Source organism: Prunus persica, chromosome G2 (genome assembly GCF_000346465.2).
Source record: "Prunus persica cultivar Lovell chromosome G2, Prunus_persica_NCBIv2, whole genome shotgun sequence".
NCBI lineage: Eukaryota > Viridiplantae > Streptophyta > Magnoliopsida > Rosales > Rosaceae > Prunus > Prunus persica.
Window position 1 is genome coordinate 15,835,027 of NC_034010.1, and position 15,740 is coordinate 15,850,766.

Sequence of the window (15,740 nt, forward strand, 5' to 3'; positions counted from 1 at the left end):
CCACAACGACACTTTCCTAGTTTATAGGATAGTGGTTGCAATCTCTTCCTTGAAAGATGCAAACCCCTGCGAATCCATGGGCTTATCGGATTGTTGAGTCGTGGCTGAGCAGTGCAACTCTACTTAGGAGGAGATGCTCAGCTGATTCTGATTAAGCCTTGTTGGGCCACTGGATGACTGTTATGTGCCTTAGGCATTTGAGTGCGCACCTTTAAAGACTTGAATAAGGCCCAACCTTTTGGGCCAATGTGTTGAGCCCAATCCGGCATATTATAGTCAATTGGCTACTCTAGTGCCTAGGGGTTTATGTCATCAGGTGCCAGGCCTAGGCTTTGGACTTTGCTAGTTGGCATGGGCCATAGTGATCTGTTGGGGCAAACGTGACCTTTGAATTTTACTCTCATTTTGTAAGGGCATTCAAGTCATCTTTGGTGTTAAGAGTCCATATGGCGTGCTCTAGGCTGAGGTGATATTTTGTGCTTCCATATATGCCCCAGCTCTTGTGCTTCACGTACAATGTGGAAGAAATGAATTTCCCTGGTTCACATACTCTGCTGGTGTATTGACTCTAGGTCTAATGTATTGCAGGTTGTGGACTCTTCAAATTCTGAGGATAGGCAGTTATAAAAAAGCCGTGACGCTCTATTATTCTTCCTTTCATTTTCCTAAGAGATACAGTGCACTTTCCTAAATCATTTTTGGCCAATCATTTACCTTTCCGGCATCCAGCTTCGGCTAGCCACCTTTCCATTTACAAATTCCGGCCACCACCACCTTTTACCAAACCTCATGCTAGCCACCACCTCCAGTACGTCCTCCAATAAAACTCTCACCGACAACCACATCCGGCGACAGACACTACCTTTGTATAGGCCAGATTAAATATTAAGTGATGGTTCATATTATGAATAGTGTATAGCTTAGTAAATTTGTTATATTGATTTTTATAACCATTGATATAGCGATATAACAATCCTATAAATCATACAAACAGACAAAAAGCAGAGAGCAATAGAGAATAACGCAAGCCCTCACCGTACAAGCTCCAATTAATGCCATCAAATGGTATCGCCACCGGTTCTATATGACTCAATGCTGCATTAGAGCGATGCTATTAGCCATTTTAGCTTATATATTTAACTATTCACCTCAACATTAGATGGTAAGGCAACCAACCTTCCATTATGTCAACAAGTTGAGGTCAAAGTGGGAAACTAATGGTTGCACAATCATGTGTGACGGATGGACTGGCCCGACCAGATTGTCTATCATAAACTTCATGGTATACTCAAAGGGAAAGACAATTTTTTTGAAGTCTGTTGATGCTTCAGACCATATAAAGAACTACAAGTATATTTACAAACTATTGAGGGATGTGATCATGGAGGTGGGAGAGCATAATGTTGTCCAAGTCGTGACCGACAACGGTTCTGCATTTGTCAAAGCCGGAAAAAAGTTAATGAAGCATCATAATGTATTTTGGACATCATGTGCAGCACATTGTATTGATCTCATGTTTGAGGCAATGGGGAAGAGAGAGAATATTTCCAATGTCATAAAAAGAGCTAGAACGATCACAAATTATATTTACAATCACGGTTGGTTGTTGGCAAAGATGCGTGAATTTTGCAAAGGAGAAATTATTCGTCCAGCTACCACTCGATTCGCCACAAACTATATTGCATTAGACAGCCTACTTAAAAAGAAATCAGGGTTAAAGCAACTATTCACTAGCGAAGATTGGGCCAACCACAATTTCAGCCGCTCAAATGCAGGTCGTATGGTGGAAAGTATAGTGCTTGATCATTCTTTTTGGACTCAATCAGAACATGTGTGCCAAGTGTTTGAACCTTTTTACAAAGTTTTACGGATCGTTGACACAGAGGTGTATCCTACTATGGGGGCAATATATGAGTTAATGCGTGTAGTGAAGGAGGAATTGAAAAAAAAACATGGTGCAAGGTGGGTCATAAAGATAATTGATGACCGATGGTATAAAACATTATATCACGATTTGCATGCAGCAGGTATAAATTATGTCATAATTTGCAATTCATTTCTTTAGTTGAATAAGTATTATTTTTCTTATTATAGTATATGTTTCTTTGACCAGCATATTATTTGAATCCTCGATACCAATACAGACCCGGTGTTGGAGATGATGGTACCCTTATACGTGCTGTACACAAAGTATATTCTAAATTAGACCCTGCATCACCAGCTGTTGGCCAATTTGGAAATGAGGTACACAATTACTTAAATTATAATAATTACATTGTTGGATTACACTAACACGATTTATTGAATTCAGCTAACATGGTTTAAAGATGCAAGAAGAACTTTTGGAGAACCAACATCAGTTGCTGCTCGAACAAAAATGTCTCCTAGTGAGTGTAAACATATTTCACTATCAGTTTATAATAGAATTTGTTGGAGTTATTAGACTTATCAACATTATTTTTCATTACAGCTGAATGGTGGATCTTGTATGGGACTGATGCACCAACTGTGAGAAAGTTAGCAATCAAAGTATTATCACAAACAACTTCCTCATCTGCTTGTGAAAGAAATTGGAGTACATTTGCACTCATTCACACAAAGCAAAGAAATAGGTTGGCTCATAGTAGGTTGGAAAAATTAGTTTATTGCTACTACAACATGAAGCTTCAAATTCGAGATAAGGAAGCAGAAATAGATCATGTCGACCGTGGTGACCCACTAGATGTGTTTGATATTGCTGCTGAAGATGATGATACAGAAGGTAACCAACTTTATCAATGGATAAGACCTCTTCATTTAGATGATAATGAAGGCAACCCAGCTCCAAGAGTTGTTGAAGAAGCACATAATGAAGGGATAAATGTAGAAAGAGTATTAGAGGAGGAGGTGGGATCTAGCAGCGCTGACTCTTTGGAAGAACTTTTGCGCCCAAGACCAAGAAATAAAGGAATTCCTCATTCTTCCAATCCTACTCAACCACAAGATCCCGCCGATACTAATGATAGCTCTAGTACAAGATCAGGAGACTCGCCTACCACTAGAGGTGGGAATGATGAAGGATATAGTGGAGCTGGAGGTAGTGGTGGATATGGAAACTATGTTGGACCGTCTCCCGAATTTATGAGCCCCTTCACTGGTGAGGCAAACTTCACGCATGCAACACAAGATGAGGACCATGGGAGTAGGCGGGCAGGACCAGGAATTGGTGTCATAGGGAAGGACTATACTCGTAGAGAAAGAGGCAAGGCGATTTTGTCAAGTCAAGAAGATGATTCGTTATCTATACCTTCAGACTCTATTGGAGTGGGAAGTAGTAACTATGATTATACTCATAACCAACCATTTCCCTACCCTTCATATCTCATTCCTCTTGGGAAGGAATCGAGCAGCTCATGGAAAGAATCTGAGACTCAATCTTCAAATGATTTTGCTCATGGACAGCGTCAACCAATCTCGGATCCATATGGGTGGCATGTTAACAATTACATGCAAAATTATTTTGGGGATTTATCATTCGATGACTACTCTTCACAATACACTTACTCTACACATAGAGATGATGAAGATAGTGAAAGTTTTGAACCTCATAGGAACTCTATGTGGTACTAAGTCATTTATGTATCTTACCATGCAATGTATAAAATGTAAAATATTGTCGTAAATTATTATATATAAATGATTGTGGTGTGTTTAATCTTCTTTCATTAATTACTACATATTTTCTACACTCACAGTGTTTGTCAGCTCGCTATATAATCAACTTAAATTAGTTAAATCCATCATGCAATGCATTTCCTTCCAATTTTTTGTGATAAACTAATAGATAATTGACTAAATAAGCATCCTCCAAAGTTTCAATAAAAATTTCCAAGTTTTTCTTACAATTTCCGTGGTTTTTATTCAATTTTTATCGATATCGATAATATCCCGATATTTCCATTGAAATTTCCGTGTTTTTTAGACTACCGATATTTCCGATATCACCGATATTTTAGACCTTGCTCATGATTATGATGAAATTGCAAGTAATTATATGTAGGATCCATAATGGAAGCAAAACAAAACAGAAGGGAAAAGTTTCCCAATATTTATTAAACTTTGTCTTCATTACAACTAAAGCATTTTGAATCATTTGATAATTATAGTATAATTTAACATCATGAATATTAATTAAGCATGAAATAACACTGCAAGATGTTGGATAATATATACAACACGACCCACCGGTTGTTGTATGTATAGTGTATGGTCTAAAAAGACAAAAGTAATTGAGCCAATGGAGAGGACATATAGTCGTTGTCGGGTAGGGGTACAAGTTACAACAACATTACCCACCACCTCTTGTAGTTGTTGGAGGTGTATGAGAGAGAATTGGATTACTAAATGCATTGTAGTCGTTGGAAACATGCATGAAATGGAATTATTGTTTTTTTTTTTTTTTTGGCTTAACATCCTTTAGCATTTCATTATTGGGTTTGTTTGTTTCTTTTCTTTTCTTCAATGAGCTGATGCTGGACATATTTGAATATTTATATATCTATTCTATTATTTATATTATTTATTTTAATTACGGGCAGGGCAGGCTTATATAGCCTTTCTTGGGCTAAGCCAGGATTTAGCCCATTGTGCCTCGAGCTACCTACTTCGGTTTGCGAGCCGCGAGCAAAATTCATAGTATGTTGAGCTAGGAACTTGGAATGGCGCACCTAGAAATGAACCCTTTTATCCTCATACGACTATGAGAACAAAAGACAACAAATTGAAGGAGGGAGTTGTTTAGTTCATTTCTATTGAGAAGGAAAGGAAGAGATTTGGTTTAAAGTAAATAACATACTTTAATAATGTGGAAGATGATAACATAATTTTTCTTATTCTAAATAAGGTTAATCACTAAAATATACCACCTAATTTTACAATAATGCACTAAAAAAAACCCCAAAATTATACAAAATGACATTGATCCACATTTTAAAAAGTTCTTTAGAGTTAATCATTGATGCAAAGTGTCCAACAATCATTTTTGGCTGACCAGCCACCTTTCCGGTGGCAAACTTTGCTGGTCGGTTTTTCATCTACAAATTTTGGCCGACAATCGCTTCTATCGACAAATTTCGCTGGCATGAAGAAAGGGCCCATTTCACTAGCTCTTCTTCTTGCGAGAATAAATGGAAAGGTGTGCTTAGCCTCCATCTTTGAACCTGATGTCTCAACATCCATAACCAATTATCCTAAAGGAGTCAATGGGATGCCCTTCTTTGAGCTCACCCCCGTCTTTCTAGTTTAATATGAAGTTACTGGTATTTGAAGTAAAGATACAAATAAAATCAAACTTGTTCAGTCTGCATGGTGTGAAGTTTGTAAAGTCAATTGTAACAGCAATGACACCTATATCAAACACCTAGTTGGAAAGAAACATCAGAAGAACTTGGAGCAACTTGAAAAGTTAAAAGAATGATAACAGTGCCTTAACCTCAAATGTTCCATCAGCTGCAACAAATGCAATAATTGGACCAATGGAAAACCCAGGAGCCAAGGGTTACCAGCCAGAGAAGGATTTGGAGACAAAGAAGCGAAAGATCATATTAGGAGGAGCAGCAGCTAGTGCGGTCAGAAGTGTACTGTATGTAATGTAGTGTGCAATAGTCAGACAGTTTTCAGTTCTCATCTTGCTGGTCAGAAGCATGCTGCTATGGTGAAGAAACAGGCAGAAGTTGGAGTAGCAATCAGAGCCTCTCAACAGATAACCGTTTCTTGAAACCTGAAGGTCCTATGTTTTTATTTATTTTTTAAATTTTTAATTTTTGAATACTCCCTAAAACACCATTATTCTTTGCCATTTCATTGCTTCACTCATTTGGTAAATGAGATCTTATGGAATCTGTGGGACACTCCCCGCTTGCGCCAAATTTATGGTTAACTCCATCTCCTGGAGGATTTTTCAAGTGTTTGGCTTCTAGGTTTCACCGTAGACTTCCACTTCTAGTATAGTTTTCTAGAAATCTCCATGAAATGAGAAAACATGTCTGAAAAGCTGTCATGGATCTTGACTTGTTAAAGTTACTAAGCATGGGGATGAATTGCATTATTTTTAAGTGGTGGTTAGAAAAAATTTGTGAAGCATCATGGCTTAGAAGTTGGAGACAATACCATTTACATACATATGGAAATCTAAATTGTGTTAGGTTGTTTTATTTTTCAAATTTAAGTTACAAAAGATAGATTAATAACATGCTCTATATGCCAAGTAGTGTGCAAAAAACTATTACATCCCTTTCCGATTAGAGACCATTTCTTAGATGGAGAGATGAATGTGCAAACAAATAATAAAGACTACGACTGGTTCTCACATACAAAACACCCTAATATAGAATCCTCATCTCGACTGCATATGGCTGGTCTATCTAGATTTTGGAAAACAGATCCTGAGCTTTGACTAGTTACTCAAAGATATACATTACCATGTATTCTATATTGTTGAAATGGTTTTTTTACATGAGCAACAACCAGGTGGTGAAGCTAAAAATATACACTAATGGACAGTACAACTTCTCTTTTCACAACTCTTTGGTTTATCACCAGTTTTTATGTCTTTTGGAAGGGATTTTTCTTTTCTTGGCTCGATTGTAGAGGTGGCTTCTCTTCTTTCTTCTGATATGCATGTGTTTTCACTTTTCTTTTACAAATTAGAAAAATGGTAGTTGTCAGTGTAGATAAATGACAAAGTTTTAGTGAAAATAACACAACAAAATATATATGTGGTTTGTACTATGGATTATAATAATGAAAATAAGTTGAGGAGTATTGCCTTATCTAAACAAAAAAGTAAGCAAACCTTTATACTCTACACCCACTAAAAGAGTATAACATGCGAGGGCGGAGCTAGTTAAGGCCTAGGAGGGTCATATGACCCTTTTGACTTAATGATAACACTTACAGTATAGGGTTTTATTTGCTTATTATTTTCAACTTTACCTATGAGAAAAGAAGACATGGCGCATATGGAAGTAGATGGTAGATCAACTGGTTTGACCTTCTGCCACTTAAATTCACATTCAATTTGATTAGTAATATCTTACAATATTGTCTTATAACCCATTGTATTATTAACAACAATCTAAATTTTCTTATATAGATTGAACTTATTCTAAAATGTTTATGCAGAAAATTTAAAAGAAAAAAAGATTATCTCAAAGTTTTAAAATTCACCTGCCTTAATTTCTCCAAAAGGTTTTCCTTATTATTTGATATAACTAATCATATCATCAAACTTCATTTTAAATAATCTAGAAACTATATCAAGTATATCATATGGCTTGTATTCAGGTTTCCTATCAAGCTTTCTTACAATTTCAGGCTATTTGACATTGTAGGTGAAGGTTATAAACAAATCGGGATGACTATACTGTCTGCAAATTTCCATAGCATCCTTATAATTATTAAGCATGTATCTAGCACTTCCAGTATATGAGCTAGGCAATATCACTCTTTGTCCTAAATTATTGGCACCACTATCACCCTTCAAAAATGCATCATAAATACCTTTATAAACCTTACTTCTCAATTTATTTTATTTTTTCTAATGTAATCTAATCAATCTTTTTCAAGTGTTGCATAAGAATCTACCACGAGTTGTTGAAACAACCTTCCACTTTTTAAAAATGTGTCCAATTGAGGCTCTCTTTCTTGAATCTAATAAGCTATAAAGGCTCTCATAGAACTCTTCCTCTTTTAGATTCATGACCTTTAAAATCATTATTCCATTTAAAGTCTGGAAGCTTAGAGAGGTAGCAATTGGAGAACTTGGTGGATTCCAAAAGGGAGATAGCTTTAATCTCATACGGGGATAACAAATTAATAGCAATTCAATAAATTAACAAAAAGCAATAATCTTTTGAAAGAGATCAAACAAATGAAGAAAACCCATAAATCCCTCTGAGCTAAACTCATAATCATAATTAATCAATGATGAGAAGAAGGAGAAACCTTATCTATATTTAATAGTAAATATGCATGATCTGGAATTTAATTGTTACCATATCTATCATTAATTCTAGCTAGAACAGACTGAAAGACCAAGCATCCAAACACAACAACTTAATGGAAAACTGATAAAATGAAGACCGAAAGGACTGTTTGATTCACAGCACACTGCCCCAAATGAAAATCAATGGCCCCAGACGGATCTTCAACAGTGAAGCCGAATCTCCCATTCTTGTCCCGCAACTAGCCCAACTAGCTTGGTTAGAAATTTGGCGTTTCTCTGAGCAAACGAAGCAGTCGCAGCCGAAGGGATCTGAAGAGGAATGAGCAAAAAAGGAAAGACACAAAAGTTTTAGAGAATGGTAATTCGGTCATTTCATTATGCTCTAGGACCAAGAAAAGGGTAAAGAGCTGTAAAACGGGGGTAATTAAGTCCTTTCATTGTGCTTAGCAATAGTTGCTAGTTGCATTAGGTTTTAGTATATATAAATTTCAATGTGATAGCGTGTGCCTCGCACGGCTGTGTGAAGAAGTTTCCACCCACTATGAATCTTGCTAACAGTAGGATGACACCCTCAACCTCAAGAAATCATACATCCTTCATGATAGTACTTACAGAAACTCATGTCAATTGTTATATAACTATTCCACTGAAATTTGTGAAATCAAATGGCACTGACGAAAAATCCAACATGGTTCTCAAAACACCAAATGGAAATTCATGGTATGTTTTGCTAGGAATGTGGAATGGCGCACCCAGATATAAATCCTTTCATCCTCATACGACTATGAGTATAAAAGGATGATGGTGCATTTTATAAAGGTAACAAGATGAATAAGGGAGTTGCATTCGGTTTCATTGAGGAGGAAGAAATGAGATTGAATGACTGATATGTATGAAGGAAACTGATTGATGAGATGAGAATATTGCACTAGTAGGCACAGCCCACTAGGATAAATACTAACAAAAACTAGACAGAACCAAGAAATGACCCTTAAGATCCAGCAACTTCTAGAGTTATTGATCAAAGTCCACTCCGAGGTTTGACAAAATTTTGGGTTGCAAATTTGGGTACGATGAAATATGTGTACTAACCAAGCAGTATGTAGCACCATAACAACTTATGGAGCATAGTGCTCACAATTCCTAAAGCTGGTATGAGTTGTCATACATTGTAGCACCAATTATCCGACAACCTACATGTGTCACTCACCTGGGCAATGCACACTACTCTGACATTTGAAGATTATACAAATATCGCATCATTAGCTTTATAAGAAAGTAAAGATTCCCCCACTATTGAGATATTAGCATCCATCTCTTACAATTACTCTGACAAATTTAATACATATCTAAGAGTCTTTGGCACACACCACATAGGTGTCCTTAGAACTTTGATCCATTACTTTGTGCAGGTGATTGACTTGCTTGTTCAATCCAAACAAGGATACATCCCAACTAGGTAGACTGTTACCTAGATTTGTCCACCAGTAATTAATAGTTGACTAGAAAATGACATATATAAAAATTGAATTGTTAAGCTTAGGTCAATGTTACGAAACCAACCTTTTATTCTATATTAGTTTTCCCAACCAACTTGACATTATCACATTAGATTCTACACATGTTAAATACACACCACTTATTAATTGGAGTCTTTCCGTCATAACACACTCATTTTAAGCATACATGTACAGTTGGCAACCCCTAAATATTGTGGTATGTTGGACCAACTAACATTCTACACATATGCATGCAATTAAGATCCTCAACTGTCAGGATTATTTCTAGCACCTAATTCACAAGTGCAATCATAAAACAAGTGTTAGTAAGTGTTCCATAGCTAAAAAATTAGCAGTCACCCATATGACTTGCATTTTTTTTTTCTTTCATGAGACTTCCTTGTGCTTTATTAAAATGTATCATCTGCCCAGGCCCGGCCTGAAGCCAGGGTAAGAGGTGCGACCACCCTAGGCCCAGACACACATCTCTAATAGTTCATGTGGTAATTGTGCAAATTTCCTTTTTTCTATATGTTGTAAAAAAATGTCTTGATACTCTAGCTATTATTGGATATCAACTTCCCAAGTTCTATTTATTTAGGTTAAAATTGAAGAGAAAAACCCAACAAATACCAACAATCTAAGCTGAGGTAGCCAACAAAGACGGAAGGTCTCTGAGACCAATGCTCTACGAATGATGAAGAATCTCTCCACTAACAAACAAATTGATGAGATGAAGACCAAAAGAAGGGCTAGATTCGCATCGTGCCGCCCTAAACGGGAATTGACGATCCCAAACGAATCCCAAAAATCCAAGCAGCGCATCCCATCACTACCTCCTAATTAGCATAACTAGGCTGGTTCAAAATGAATGGCGCCTTTATACAAACTAAACAGACGCGAGGTTTAGCATCCGAAAGGGGAGAGGCAAAAAGGGAACGAAAGAAAAGGTTTAGTATATGACAGTTTGGAAATTTCTCTATGTTATTAGGAAGATAAAAGGGCGAGTAACAGTAAAACTGTAACATTCCACATCAACCAACGGAGAGGGGGTGATGTGCCTTATATGTACATGCCTGACTCCATCTAGCACGAGGTCTTTTGGGAGCTCACTAGCTTTCGAAGTCATGAGAACTCCGAAGTTAAGCGAGTTGGAGCTAGAGCAATCCCAAGATGGGTGACCTATTGGGAAGTTTGCTCATGAGTTCCCAAAAACAAAACCGTGATGGCAGAAAGGGGAGCTCAAAGCAGACAATATCGTGCTACGGCGGAGTCAATCCCAAGATGTGACAATTTGGTATCAAAGCCACTCTGCCATATGGTGCGAGTGTGCCGGCGAGAATGTCGAGCTCTTAAAAAATCCCACATCGACCAACAGAGAGGGAACGATGTGCCTTATATATACATGCCCACGTTCATTTAGCACTAGGCATTTTGGGAGCTCACTATCTTCGGAGTCATGAGAACTCCAAAGTAAAACGAGTTGGGGCTAGAGCAATCCCAAGATAGGTGATCTACTGGGAAGTTGCTCATGAGTTCCTAGAAACAAAACCGTGAGGGCATAGAAGGGAGCCCAAACAGATAATATAGTGCTACGGTAGAGCCGATCCCGGGATGTGACAAAAACGGTGAGCATTTGCGTCATTTCATTGTGCTTAAGATCAATGTCTAGTTGCATTGGGCTTTAATATATATAAATTTAATTTGTTTGGTTTAAATTCATAGAGAATCATCTTTGCAATGTATTTGTACTCCAAATTTTTTTTAAGTATTTTTAAGTTGGTGTACAAATTATTACGACCATTATGTTTTCAAATTATGTTGTAAAAAATATATATTATTAGTTACACATTGTACAAAAAGCAGTCCCATTCTCCTAGTCCCTAAGGGCCCGTTTTCATTTGAAGAAAACAAAAATTAGGCAAGAACCCGTTTGGTAGGCCAAATTGGAAAACAGTGAGAATATTTTTATAAAATGAAACTAAGTTCACGTGTACTTCTAGAAAACAGAAAAAAGATGTTTTCATTCTCACAGAAAACAAAATCTCAAAATATGATAGCTTTATAAAAACAAAACACGCGAGGTTGAAACAGAACATGCTGCTACTCTTGGTAGGCTGCTCAGATCTCCATATAACTAGAATTTCTTCTCACTCTCGTTCTAGTGGAAGATTGCTGATCTTGGAAGATCTTGGTAACTTCTCTTCTTTTCCTCTTTCTCTAGCTATGGGAATTTTGTGCCTTTAGATATAGTTTTTTTTTTCATGGTTCTTCTAAGAATTGTTGTTGTATTATGTAAATTAGCTTCCTTATACATCAATTGCTGGGTATTTGTAAATTTTAGGAATTTCAATCTATTTTTTAATGGTTTGGGTAATTATAAATTTCAGATATTTTTCTCATAATTTTTTTTTTAATGATTTGGGTAATTTACTACTACAAGAGAGTTTGAGGTAAATTTGTAACCAGTCGAGTTATATTTCAATGGGTGCTATGTTCATAGAAAAAAATAAATAAATAGATTTATGTGCATCAAAAAAAGAAGCAAAAAGTAACATGGCTTTTAAAGGAAGTGGTAAAATATATGTTTATGGAGGTGAAAACGTGTTTCACATATTAAGTTTTCCTTCATTTATTTATTTAAAGGATATGGCCTCCAAGTAGTAAATATGTGCTTCATACTAGTAATGTTATGTTCTTAAATGTAATGGATTATTGAATTGTTTTAAGTATTTTTTGTTTACAAGGATATGGCCCCCACGAATGTTGATGGTAAGGAAAAAGTCCAATGGCTTTATAAACAAGAAGAGTTTTTTTAATACATATATTGCATGATCATGTGAAGAAGGGTGACTTGTGAGCATCAACCTTTAAAATGAAAGTTTTTTCCGAAATAAGCGAGGGGTTGTTAGCAAAATGTGGAAAAAAATGCACTATTAAGCAACTTAAGTCTGAGTTTAATAGGTTGTGAATTGTACATCGTGAGTTCTCAAATCTAATTGCGCATACTGAATTTGGGTATGATTCTATGACTAACATAGTCACTGCTTCAGAGGATGTTTAGGCTAGTTACACTAAGGTATACCAAGTCTTTATTTAAGTTTTTTTTTTTTTTCACTTCACTTCACATAGTTCAGTGAATTGCTTGTGATGTTTGAGTAATTTTCATGGTTTGTAGAGTAAGCCAAGAGCGAAGTAATATCGCACTCAAAGTTTAGTGCACTATCAACCTTTAAGGGAGATATTCAACACCACTATTGCAACTGATCAATTGCGTTATGCCTCTAATCAACTTCCTCTTAACTCAGATGAAGAGCGTAAGTTAGAGAACAACTTCCTTAACATTGGTGTTCACATTGATGTTGACTCGGATGATGATGGTATTAACCTGAAAATTGATCATGGTAAAGGAAAAAGAAAGTGTGTAACTGCTACCCCATCAGAGCGTCATCCAAAGAAATGGGATAAAATGTAATCCTATTTGGAGGTTTGTAGTGAAATTATGAGTCAAAGATTACAAACTATTCAAAAGAAAAAAGTCTTGAGGCATTTAGCACCTCCAAGGAGATGTATTCTATTGAAGAATGCATCAGACTTGTTGAAGAAATGGTGGACATTGATAATGACACATTCAACAAGATGCTAGAAAAAATTGTGCTTATTGAATGGAGGAAAATATTTGTTACAATGTCGGATGCTATGAGGAAAGCTGGGTTAGCTAGTCTTTAGGAATACTAGTATGATTGTGGTTTCTCTTTAGTTGAGATTATGAATTTCTTTCATATGTTATTTAAGTTTATGAATTTCTTTTATATATTATGGACAGTCTTTGTGTTAGTTGAGATCGTGGATATACTACTTATGTGTTATTTGAATTTATAAATTTCTTTGATATGTTATTATATTGATGGATAGTCCTTGTGTTCTTTTATATGTTATTAGTATGCTTGTGGATATGTTATTATTGTTTCAATATTTGTGACGAGTACTTTGAATATTTGAAGGTATTAGACATGTGTCTACTAGTAATGGAGGTAATAACTCAGATAGTGATTTAGATATGGAAGAACTTGAAGAAATGGCACATTATATGCTAATATGTATAAATATTTTTGAATATTGGCAATCATATATTGATAGGACTCCTTGCCATAATTGAATTTTATCGGAGCATGAATATGTTCAAGAGTTGTTGAATGGACATTCGGATAGAATTTATGACTCATTTCGCATGGACAAACATGTATTTTTAAGGTTGTGTCAAACCCTTGAGACTTAAAATCTTTTACATCATGATAGGCATGTGGGTATTCAAGAAGCAGTGGGTATTTTCTTATTTATAGTTTCTCATAGTATTCGTATGCGAGTTGCGGCTGAGCGTTTTCAACGATCTAAAGACACAATTAACAAACAATTTAAGCATGTGTTGACAGCTTTATGTGGATTATCATCATGTATTATACGCCCAAGTAGTAGAGGGGAAACACCCCCGAAATCTTGAATAACCAGAGTATTATTCTTATTTTAAGGTCAGGAATTTTTTTTTTTCATTTTGCAATTAATCACATGATACCATATATTTTATTTATTTATTTATATTATTTAACTTAGTTACTTTTAACTATATTGTAGAAGTGTATTGGAGTAATTAACAGGACACATGTTGTTGCTTGGGCACCAATACAAAAACAAACCTCATACTATGATAGAAAAATTCTTATTACTCAAAATGTTTTATGCGCATGCTATTTCGATATGATGTTCACATTTGTTTACACAGGATGGGAAGGGACTGCAAATGATTCTAGAGTGTTCACAGATGCAGTGTTGAGACCAGAGAACGAATTTCCTTTTCCAGAGGAAGGTATGAATAAATATAGAAAATTAAATTGAAATTATTAATAACATTTATTATCACATGCAAATAACGAATTAATTAAATAGGATACTACTATGTTGTGGATGCTGGATATACAAATATGTCTGGATTCTTGGCACCTTACCAAGGTGAGATATATCATTTGTGTGATTATAGGGGACCGAGCCGAGCACCAAGAGGTCCTACAAAATTATTCAATTATAGAAATTCTTCATTACGTAATGTAATTGAGCGATGTTTTGGTGTGTTGAAAGCTCATTTTTCAATTTTGAAATTGATGCCCAATAATCCTCCACGTAAGCAACAAAGTATCCCTTGCAAGTTGTGTGTTACATAATTTTATCCTAAGAAAGCACGTCGTTATAGGTTGTTTGAAGAGTTTCAAGTAGAAGACATGATTGTTGAGGGTGAAGATATGGCTACACCAAATTTAGATATGTCTTTCGGGAAATATTGCACAAATGATAAACATTAGAGATAAGATTGCACAAGATTTGTGGCGTGATTTCACCCAAGGCTCTTGATTATGTTATTGTAATTTTTATGTTTGCAATGAATATGTTTATGTAATATTTGGTCTGCAAACTTGTGTGATTAAACACATTTAGTTAGCTAGTTAAGATATTAACTTGGATAATTATATCATGGAAGCTAATGAATGTTTCGATCGACTAATTTAAACTTAGCCAAATGCATAACTAGATCACTTTTTTTTTTTTTTTTAAAATCTAATTTAATTCAAGCTCTTTGATTTTAGTAAAATGAGTCAATTGAGGAAAACATGTTTGGTGTGCATAATAAAAAATGAGTTAGACTAATTACATACATAAGTGTATGAAAATGTTAGTTAAATTTTATTTTTTAAAATCCTCCTATTGAACGCATATTCAGTGTTTTTGTAATTTTTACATGGGTTAATTGGTGATTTGCCTAACTTGAACATAACTTTCAATTTACCCCATATCTTTTTTTTTAATTTATAGAAAATTAAGGATATGAACTTCTTTTTTTCGCCAATTTCTCCCCTGCAGCCTAAATCCGCAACATTTTATCCAATTTGCCTTTAAATATGAGGGCAAAATGATAATTGTGTACGTTAAAAATAAAAACCAAAAAATTCAAATAAAACTCTCTCTCTCTCTCTCTCTCTCTCTCTCTCTCTCTCTCTCTATATATATATATATATCTTTGCAAATGCAGGCTGGGTTCTGTAGGTGGGGGGCTGGAGTAGGGATCTGTTGTAGCCGCCAAGAAGGAGGGGAGGGATAGGTTTAGGTATGGAGGCAAGGGTTGGGGGATCGAATGGGTCTGGGTATTGGGGGGCAAGGGCTGGGTGATGGGTCTCGATTGGAGAGAGAACAAAAAGAATGGGGAGGAG